Source organism: Gadus chalcogrammus, chromosome 21 (assembly GCF_026213295.1).
Source record: "Gadus chalcogrammus isolate NIFS_2021 chromosome 21, NIFS_Gcha_1.0, whole genome shotgun sequence".
Classification (NCBI taxonomy): domain Eukaryota; kingdom Metazoa; phylum Chordata; class Actinopteri; order Gadiformes; family Gadidae; genus Gadus; species Gadus chalcogrammus.
Window position 1 is genome coordinate 19,795,071 of NC_079432.1, and position 11,553 is coordinate 19,806,623.

General features: G+C 41.8%; 1 long non-coding RNA gene across 1 annotated transcript; it reads right to left on the reverse strand.

The window, feature by feature from the left end:
- Positions 1-5,795: 5,795 nt before the first annotated feature.
- Positions 5,796-9,353, reverse strand: LOC130374042 (uncharacterized). The gene is made up of 4 exons (XR_008893573.1): positions 8,924-9,353; positions 7,693-7,760; positions 7,021-7,074; positions 5,796-6,236 (listed from the first exon to the last, which is right to left on the reverse strand). It is a non-coding gene; the product is annotated as an uncharacterized LOC130374042 (long non-coding RNA).
- Positions 9,354-11,553: the final 2,200 nt, after the last annotated feature.

Sequence of the window (11,553 nt, forward strand, 5' to 3'; positions counted from 1 at the left end):
GGCCGTGTGTGTGTGTGTGTGTGTGTCTGTGTCTGTGTGTGCGCGTGTGTGTGTGTGCGCGTGTGCATGTGCGTGTGCGCGTGCGTGTACGTGCGGAGCTCTGTCTGGGAAGTGCCAGCGGTGGACTACCGTGTTCACGAGAACGTTGGGCTTTTCGGACCCTGATTACATAATGCCCTGCGGTGTGTGTGGATGGTGAAGCTCCGTCTGAGCAGCGATTTATTTAATGTCCGCGTCCGGGTGAGGGTTAGGCGTCCCGGACACTTGTACTATAACGCCACGGTGTGTATGGATTATATCGCTCATTCACGACAGTACCGACAAAGTATCATAACGTTTTATCAAAACTTTCCGTAGGAATTTGGTTTCCCACTCAGCTGAGCCAGTGTGCCCTGCTCAACAAGGCACTGATCCGGTAGTAGTCTAATTACAGCAACAGCCCCCAACTCCTCCAAACTAATGACGTTTTAGGTCATTGATAGTATACAGCATTGAGTTGTATACGAAGTCGTTCTACTTCTTCTATATATATGTGTTTTTCCTACCGTAGCGACTGCTGTGTTGCGTTCTGCTCAAAGGACCGGACAAAACTTTCACTTCTACTTTCGGCGTTCCGGATGTTTTAAGCGGTACTATATATGGTCATATTGTGTGAGAGCTCTTCTTCTTCTTCTTCTTCTTCTTCTTCTTCTTCTTCTTCTTCTTCTTCTTCTTCTTCTTCTTCTTCTTCTTCTTCTTCTTCTTCTTCTTCTTCTTCTTCTTCTTCTTCTTCTTCTTCTTCTTCTTCTTCTTCTTCTTCTTCTTCATTTAACCAGGTTAGTCTCATTGAAATTAAAATCTTTTTGACGAGAGAGACCTAGCCAAGATGGATAGCAGTACACAGTTTCAACATAATACATTAATGCAAGTTCAATACTAAGTGCAATTGTGAAAATACATTAAGATTATTGACTAAAACTTTTGTAATTTCCAAAAGAGACATCAAACTCTTAACAGCTTTAGATTCATTAAGAGTCACTAGGTCCTGAAGCTTGAGCTGCTTCTGCAGGTTATTCCAGGAAGACGGTGCAAATAACTTAAAGGCCCTTTTACCCACTTCTGTCCAAGCCTCAGCAACAGTCATAAGCACCATGTCCGAGACTAGGGCCGGTGTTGTGCCGAAAAGTGATCAGCTGCCAGAAAGTGATTACAGCCGCGGGAGCGCACACAGCCTGTTAAAGCCAGGCTATATCACCTCAAAACGTGTGATACATGCGTCAGATCAGTCATACTTGTCAATAGCACTACAGGACTATTGTCCGCTGTATTAACATAGATATGTATTTTAAGGTGACAAGACATCGACGTTGTACGGGGATCGACATCTGATCAGTCATAGGCTATAATCAATAGCACTACAGGACTATTTTCCGTGAGACAATTATCCTTCTTTATGTTTTTAATACACTGTAATCGAAATTTTTTCTGTGTGTCTGTTCTATAAAAATAAAACATGAATTTTCTTACTATGCATTGTTTTCCCAGATTATAGATTTTTGAAGAAGATTTTTTTTTCTTCTCAAAATGAATTGAAAACATTCATGAGTAGGTCCTATCACATTAAATAGATTAGGGTTGAAACTGACACTATAACATTCATGTGGGCTATGTTGGGTAGATAAGAACCAATCCAGTCTCTTTTATCAGCTGTTATAAAGCGAAAATATGACACATTGGAGTCCTTTTCCTCCTGCCAGAAAATTATCTCAAGCCCTCTCTTGGTACTGAAATGTTTCATTTGCCTTAAAATGAGTTGAGAACATTCATGAGTATCAAATTACATAGATTATCCCATCCAGTGTCTATTACCAGCTGAGACACCTTCACATGGGCAAATATAAGACATTTCAGTCGCTTTCCTCCTGCCAGAAAATGATCAAGCCCGCTCTTCGTACTGAAATGTTTTATATGCCTTAAAATGAGTTGATAACATTCATGAGTATCACATTACATAGATTATATCCCATCCAGTGTCTATTACCAGCTGAAACACCTTCACATGGGCAAATATAAGACATTTCAGTCGTTTTCCTCCGGCCAGAAAAGGATCTGAAGCCGAATCTTGGTACTGAAATGTTTTATATGCCTTAAAATTTGTTGAGAACATTCACGAGTATCAAATGACATAGATTATATCCCATCCAGTGTCTATTACCAGCTGAAACACCTTCACATGGGCAAATATAAGACATTTCAGTCGTTTCCCTCCTGCCAGAAAATGATCTGAAGCCGAATCTTGGTACTGAAATGTTTTAAATGCCTTAAAATGAGTTGAGAACATTCATGAGTATCACATTACATAGATTATATCCCATCCAGTGTTTATTACCAGCTGAAACACCTTCACATGGGCAAATATAAGACATTTCAGTCGTTTCCCTCCTGACAGAAAATGATCTCAAGCCTTTGTACTGAAATGTTTTATATGCCTTAAAATGAGTTGAGAACATTCATGAGTATCAAATTACATCGATTATACCAAGATTGCCACTCAGCTATACCCCTGACTAGACACTTCACCATTTTGATCTTACCCCTGCTACAGCCCGTGCCAGCCATTTCCACTTCACTGCCCAGGATTTTCCCAACAATAATTCAGTTTAACTTCATCCATTTTCATTGTCTGTGTTCTGCACTCAGCACAACCCCATAGCAGTCATGTTATTACAACAAACAAGCCAAAACAAACAAATGTTTTCATATTCAAACTATTTATCAGGGGATGAAGACCTTACCTTCATGACCAAAACACCACAGTTACAACCATCCTTTTGAACGCTGTGTTTGATTGTGGCTTGCTGCCACTTTACATCCCCAAGTCTTCTGATAGCGGTTCTGCCGCATCCTGAAGAACTGGCTGTAGTGATGGTTGAAAGATTCAAAACATATTTTATCGTGATTGTAATTTCAATTTAATGAGGGCTGTCGCGTCAGACAACCCAGTCGCCAAGAAAAAACGTCGGTGGTGTACGTTTCCATGAACACTGGATACGTAGCATTTCAACGTAAAAAATAGCGTGTTATACCTATGGTATCCACGTGTGCCGCTGTGGAGGCGGGTTTCGGGGTTTGGGTTTCACGGCTTTCGCGGCAAATTGTGGACACGATTGTTTAGGGGGGGGGGGGGGGGGGGGGGGGACTGTTGTTGACCGGGGAGGGGGGGGGGGGGAGACACGTTTGTTGAGGGGGGGGGGGACACACGATTGTAGGGGGGGGGGGGGGGGGGGGGGGGAAAGGACACGTTAGTTGAAGGGGGGGGGGGGGGACACGTTTGTTGAGGGGGGGGAGACACGTTTGTAGGGGGGGGGGGGCACGCTCGACAACGAGAGTTGGTTTTTATTGAACGCTCGACAACGAGAGTTGGTTTTTATTGAACGAGACTTCAACACGGAACAGCTGCGCGAAACGATGGTCACGTCACTCTCGGTGACGGTGTCGACAATAATGAACACACGAACAATGTTAATAGAACAACACACAACCACATAACATCCCGAACCCATTAACCCCACTTAATCCTAACAACAAAACAAGTTAACAAAAGCCCCATTTGTCAACTGAGAACCCCAATTCCCAGAATCCCCCGCGGCTCCGGAACACTGCGTAGCTTATATTAATCTTTATTATCTGAATGGGAAATGCAATATTTTAGGACAGATACACCATTAAACGCGTTTCCAATAACATTTCTAGCGAGAAATATACTTTTTAATTGCATAATCTTCAGTCAGTGATTGTGTCTGATCTTTAGTTTTATAGTTATTAGGAGTTGATCGGCTCGCTCGCATGTTTCAACGACGTCAGGTTGCTTTCGCTAAACTAGCAGCTCACGTGCTTCCTGCGTTTGTGTTATTAAACTGTTACTTTATGTAACTTTAATGATATCATCTTGTTAGAAACACGTATATCTGAGAGCCAACCCAGTCGCCAAAATCATGCCTACGTTGACAGTGTACGTTTCGTGAAGACTGGATTACGTCGCATTTCAACATAAAATAGCGTGTTATACACACACACACACACGCACGCACATGCACAGACACACACACACAAGCACACACACGCACGCACAGACACACACACACACACACACACACACACACACACACACACACACACACACACACACACACACACACACACACGTGTCGTCGTCCCCCCCCCCACACACACACAATAGCTGAATCAATTCATTAGTCAATCAGAAGCATGTAAATATCTTTCCGGTGGCGTTAGAGGACGAACAAGGTGTCCTTCAACATTTACACTTCCAGGCGATTGCAACGGTGCCACACATGAGCATATTCGAACATGTTTAATGGTAGTAATTAGCTGTCGAAATTGGAGGCCTTAATCAATACTGAGCAGCTATTGATTTGCTTCCCGATCAAGATTTGTCACAAATGACATGTTATTTAGCATCTACACGTTGAGTCCAATGACACCAAGAACGACACTCTAGCTAATGGTAACATGTATTTTACATGGTACACCTAGGTCTAGGACATGATCTCGGTGTAGCAAGAGGCCGAGCTTGATCTCATTGGACTCAGCTTAACGTGTAGATGCTAATTAACATGTAATTTGTCAAAAATCTCCATCGGGAAGCAAATCTATAGCTGGTCATTATTGATAAAGGCCTCCAAAATCGACAGCTAATTACTACCCCGAAACATATTCAAATATGATCATGCACTCAAAAAAAAAAATCATTGGATCAACGTGATTTTATCATGCCACCTAAATTCCACGTAAACAAATCATGTTATGTCAGCGAATCTTAATCATGTTATTTGAACACATTGTACATGTGTAGGTTGAACATAATGTTAATATTTTCATTCAACTAATTTGCATCTTGTTGAATTTATTTGTTTGTACTTCATTGAACCAACATGATTTTATCATGCCACCTAAATTCCACGTAAACAAATCATGTTATGTCAGCGAACCTTAATCATGTTATTTGAACACATTGTACATGTGTAGGTTGAACATAATGTTAATATTTTCATTCAACTAATTTGCATCTTGTTGAATTTATTTGTTTGTACTTCATTGAACCAACATGATTTTATCATGCCACCTAAATTCCACGTAAACAAATCATGTTATGTCAGCGAACCTTAATCATGTTATTTGAACATAATTTTAATATTTAAATTAAACTAATTTGCAGGTTTTTTTTATCAAATCAATTTAAATGTATTATATTATTGGTCAAACAACTTAGTCCAACATAATTTCACCTTGTTGTAGTAATTCATGTGGGGTTTGTCAGTTTAACTAATGTTGATCTTGCAAGTGTTTCTTTCATTCCTAGTACAAGAATGTATTGTATACGAACAAATGTGCATAATAGATAGCATACAAATTCAAATTTTATTCAACATTTGGTCTGAAAAACCGATGTAATGCAGGTGCACACACACACTCGCAATTTTTTTTACCCAAATGCATGTACACGCAGGTACACACACGCAGGTACGCACACGCACGCAGGCACAGGCACGCAGACGCACAAACAAAAAAAACGCAGGTACGCAGGCACGCACACACGCAGGCGCAGGCACGCAGACGCACACACAAAAAAAAACGCAGGTACACACACGCAGGTACACACACGCAGGTACGCACACGCAGGCACGCACGCAGACGCAGGCACGCATACGCAGGCATGCAGACGCACACACAAAAAAAACGCAGGTACACACGCGCAGCACGCACGCAGACGCAGGCACGCATACGCAGGCACGCACACACACACACACACACCATCAAAAAAAGATTCTCTGCTCAACAAACATGCAAGACCCTCTGAACTAGTTTTAAACTTATAAAAATAAAAATAAATCCCCACAGACTGTCTATCTGGAGGGAATTCACTCCATCAGCTTATTTTTTAGGAACTGTGCCTTTGAGGACAGCCTCTGCCCATCCAGATTGAGAAGAATTTTCTGTACCACTTCGAATGTACACTTGAGGTCTGCTGGGTAGGTTAAGTTAAGGCAGTAAATCAGTCCAAATAAAAGCACGAAGGCCATCCCGATGTTGCCAAGATCGCTGATCACCTCCTCTCCCTCGATGAGGACGCCAACGTCCTCTAGTTCGTCTCCAGGCTCCGCGCCTTCCCTTTTCATTGCATAGACTCCCAGCACAGTTTGTGCCTTGCAGGCGCTGACCTCGGTGTCTGTGTTCTGTGGGATATAATATGTACATCGTTTTATTTGTGCTTGAATTTATGAGTTCAAACCAGCTCTGCACAAAATAGATAAAAATTATCAATATTGTATTAAAACTAAAACTACGTTATGTCTGTCATAAAACAAACAATTTCTATTTGTATTAGTTTCAAATGTATGTTTTGCCACTTAGAAGATGTAGTGCGTTAGAACATGTATTTTGGCACATCTAGTCGTAATGATATAGAGGTCAACGCTCCCCTGCTAACCCCAAACTTGAACCACGACATGGAGGAGAAAGGGATTGTTGGCGGCGAATGTCTCCCGCTTGAGCCCCGCTGAGGGACCACCGCCGGAGGCGGAGGTGCATAAGCGCTGCCCGGCAAAGATCCCTTTCTCCTCCTTGTCGTGGTTCATGTTCTTGAGGGAGTCAAAAAAATCTTGCAGTGTGTGTGGATGATGCTTTCTCTTTTTGTGAGTGTTAAATGTACTATTAATATTGGTTTGGAAAGAGCATCCAAGAAATACACAACCAACCGTCTCACAACTTCGCAGATGTGTCCCAATGTGAACAAAAAAATCCCTCTCAGTAGAGAGGTCACTACGTCCGCATACCTCACATTTAAATGTTACTGAATTCAACGCAGTCTGTGTAGGTTGGAATGAATGAGCTTTATAGACATGGGTTCGGAGTCCAGTCCACGTCCTGAATGTGCAAGGACAATTTACATATATGCATTGATATTGTTGGCCTCTCCCATAATGATGATGTAGTTTATAATGTTTCAGTAATTTGTACCTGCTAATCTCTCTGGTTACACAATGTCTGCACTGCCACATAGAGGTCAGGTCACTGTAACAAAAAAAATAAAAATAAAGATTAGCAAATAATTCATATGCAACATGTCAAGGGAATGTGATCTTGATAAATAAATAAATAAGCAGGATATTTATTATGATGAAAAAGGACAGTACTTTGCATCTCCCCCACACATGCATGCCACACAACACGTTAATGGCGGTTTTATTGTTGTTGTTTTTTGCTAAATAAGTGAGACTCAATATTGTTATTTCAAGCATCATTAAAACATTTAAGATATGATCATAGACAACATGCAAACTACATTTCCTCACATGAAATAGCAAGCTACAGGTCAGCACTTTAACACATCTTCTGAGCGAAGAATCTAGGAATTTTGCAAGTGGACTTTTTATTTTAGCTTATATATTGATGCAGGTGATGAGTTTGTATTAACAGCACAATGTAGTATCAAATGTTGAACAGATAAAACTGAAGGAACTCTGTTAACAGCAAGGCCTTATAAAAAAATTTGAGCAAATACTCATAAGGCAACCTCAGGAATGAGTAAATTCAGTTTGCAAAAATTATTTAACACTGATATCAGCTTAATGTTATGTTTATTTATGTTTGTACAAATGGATAAACAATCTGATACAAATATTAACTTACCATGTGAGGCTAAAGGTATCAGCAGACAAAAATCTGAGCAGGGGGACAGCTACCTTTCTGATGTATTTCTGGTGAAAAAAAAAGAAAGATGAACAGTTTTAAAATGTTATAAACATGGCATCTGCCCGAATGCCAGACCGTCGCTGGCTCTAATATATATATATTATCGCGCTGGAGGCAACGCAACTGAAGATGAGAGATGAGACGCGACTAAAATGTTGGTGGTGCTATTTGGACATTCAAAATGCATATTTTCCAATCATTACCCTCCCGTAAGGTTCTTATGCAACGGAAACATGAAACAACGTTCACTCCTCAAGTAAATAGGACGGACCTTAGCTACAGAGGCGGGCCGTCAGGGCCAGCAAAGCCTTCTCTGCTGGACTAGAACCTTTCAGAACAATACATTATTTTTATTAAATATATAATTGATACCTTTTAATATATATATATATATATATATTTTTTTTTTTTCATTCTATTTTAATAAGTTTGTTCACATAAGTCTAAATACGTATTTATTTATTTTTCCTTCAGTTGCGTTGCCTCCAGCACGATAATATATATATTAGCGCCAGCGACGGACTGGACGGTCTGGCATTCGGGCAGATGCCATAGGGGCCGCGGCCTCCCGTGGGCCGGCCAATCATGCTTGTCGGGTTCGCGCGGCCGCTTCGTCGCAAAATAGATAGAATGAAAAAAAATATATATATTCAAAGGTATCAATTATATGTCAAATAAAAATAATGTATTGTTCTGAAAGGTTCTAGTCCAGCAGAGAAGGCTTTGCTAGCCCTGACGGCCCGCCTCTGTAGCTAAGATCCAACGTGTCATTAACACAACGAAATTAACACTGATGCACACGTGCACTAACACCATGGCTATGACTATGTGCTAGCACTCCCCCACTACCCATGCACACGTGCGCTAGCAACATGGCTATGACTATGTGGTGGCACTCCCCGCTACCAATGCACACGGTGGTGGTTGTATACACATACATTGCCATTTCTTTCAATACGAAGCACGAAAATCAACTTTGAGAATACTCGGGTGGTCCATGGGTGTAAATTATAGAAACCTAGCAAGGCGGAGTTGAGCTACTTACCGCTAACTAGGAAACGAGTGACAGAGAAAACTTGGGAAATGTATCATAAGGGCTAATAAGTACAATTTAACACTCACACGGTTGAATAATATATATTCGTGATTATAGATATGAATTACTTACCTCGTAAATTGAAGGATGCTATACGATAAATATGGAGCAAGTGCTAGTCGTCCGTATCAGTCCGTGTCATCCGGTCGGTCAAGGGCGGGAACGAGCATGCGCAATAGCTCACAGTACAACAGTCATTGTCTTGATTAATCCACTTCTCATTGGATTGATATATATGTTTCTGATTGATCTGCATTTTCTTCAAATCAGCTATTATGAACAAGAATGAATCATGTAATGACGAAAAACATGTTTCAATCATTTCATGTTAACATAATTCTAGCTTGCTAATCAAACACATGCCCTAGTTCATTTTTTTGAGTGTGTGTGGCACTGTTGCAATCGTCTCGAAACGTAGATGTCAAAGGACACCTTGTTTGCTCTGTTGCACCACCGGGAAGATATTTTCATACTTCTAATGGATTGATTCATATTTTAAGGTTCTCGGAGTGAGACTTTAAGTGGCTGCAGCAGAAGTGTTGAGACGAAAGATGATATCAAGAGATTTATAGAATATTCCCATTCACATTATGATTCTTCGTCGTAACATCCGACCAAACATCCTTTACATTCACAGAGCGAAGATTATGAAAGTCCAGGCTCAGCAAGTGCTCCATCTCGTTGCACCTGCACCCAGCGGCTCGCTTGCAAGATTTTGGCCTGAAGTTCTTCCCAGACCTATACCCTAACAGTCCAATATGCATATCTGAGAATCAGGCCTCTCTTCAATAATGACAAAATGTAATGAGAGAAATACAGATTCACTTTTTGTTATCTCATAAGCGGCGTGGTGCCGGCTCCTTTTGACCTTTTGACCCCAGACTTCAAAGACGTGGCCACAGGCCACGTACACCTCCATCCTGCAAAAAATGGGGCCTAGAAACTAACCTCTGTCTTATGTACATTGACTGTACTGTTGGAGGTCACGCCCCTTTTCCAGCCTTTTCGAGATAGCTAGGGATGCTAAAATGTTGACACACATTTCCCGGGGCCCCGAGAACGACATATGCAAGATTTGTAGTTCTAGCCCATAGAGAAAAAAAGTTTTCCCAAATGGACTGTCATTTGGACAAAGCCCCTTCAGAAGTGTTGCCTGCGAGACCTAATGCTTCAGAAAAAAGTTTTTGAGATAGGAAGGTCCTACCACCCTGAAATTTGAATACCATATTCTAGGGCCTAACTGGGACCCCCGCACCGAAACTTGGCCCGGTCGGACCCCGAGGGCAGGAAGGGGGGGCCTGCCCTCGGGGTCTGACCGGGCCAAGTCTCGGGCAGGAAGGGCCCCCCCTTCCTGCCCTCGGGGTCCGACCGGGCCAAGTTTCGGTGCGGGGGTCCCAGTTAGGCCCTAGAATAAGGTATTAAAATTTCAGGGCGGTAGGACCTTCCTATCTCAAAAACAGTTTTTCCACCACATTCTGAACCATTAGGTCTTGCAGGCTACACTTCTGAGGGGCTTTGTCCAAATGACACTCCATTTGGGAAAACTTTTTTTCTCTAAGGGCTAGAACTCCAAATCTCGGATATGTCGTACACGGGGCCCCGGGAAATGTGTGTAAACATTTTAGCATCCCTAGCTATCTCGAAAAGGTCGGCAAAGGGGCGTGACCTCCAACAGTACAGTAAATGTACATAAGACAGAGGTTAGTTTCTAGTCCCCATTTTTTGTGGGATGGAGGTGTACATTTGTGGCTAAAGGTGTGTAGACACAGCTGGCCTGTGGCCACGTTTTTGAAGTCGGGGGTCAAAAGGTCAAAAGGAGCCGGCACCACGCCGCTTATGAGATAACAAAAAGTTAATGTGTGTTTCTCTCATAACTTTTTGTCATTATTAAAGAGAGGCCTGATTCTCAGATATGCATGTTGGATGGCTAGGGTGTTGGTCTGGGAAGAACTTCAGGCCAAAATCTTGCAAGCGAGCCGCTGGGTGCAGGTGCAACGAGATGGAGCACTTGCTGAGCCTGGACTTTCATAATCTTCGCTCTGTGAATGTAGAGGATGTTTGGTCGGATGTTACGACGAAGAATCATAATGTGAATGGGAATATTCTATAAATCTCTTGATATCATCTTTCGTCTCAACACTTCTGCTGCAGCCACTTAAAGTCTCACTCCGAGAACCTTAAAATATGAATCAATCCATTAGAAGTATGAAAATATCTTCCCGGTGGTGCAACAGAGCAAACAAGGTGTCCTTTGAAATCTACGTTTCGAGACGATTGCAACAGTGCCACACATGATCATATTTGAATATGTTTCAGGGTAGTAATTAGCTGTCGATTTTGGAGGCCTTTATCAATAATGACCAGCTATAGATTTGCTTCCCGATGGAGATTTTTGACAAATTACATGTTAATTAGCATCTACACGTTAAACTGAGTCCAATGAGATCAAGCTCGGCCTCTTGCTACACCGAGATCATGTCCTAGACCTAGGTGTACCATGTAAAATACATGTTACCATTAGCTAGAGTGTCGATCTTGGTGTCATTGGACTCAGCTCAACGTGTAGATGCTAAATAACATGTCATTTGTGACAAATCTTTATCGGGAAGCAAATCAATAGCTGCTCAGTATTGATTAAGGCCTCCAATTTCGACAGCTAATTACTACCATTAAACATGTTCGAATATGCTCATGTGTGGCAC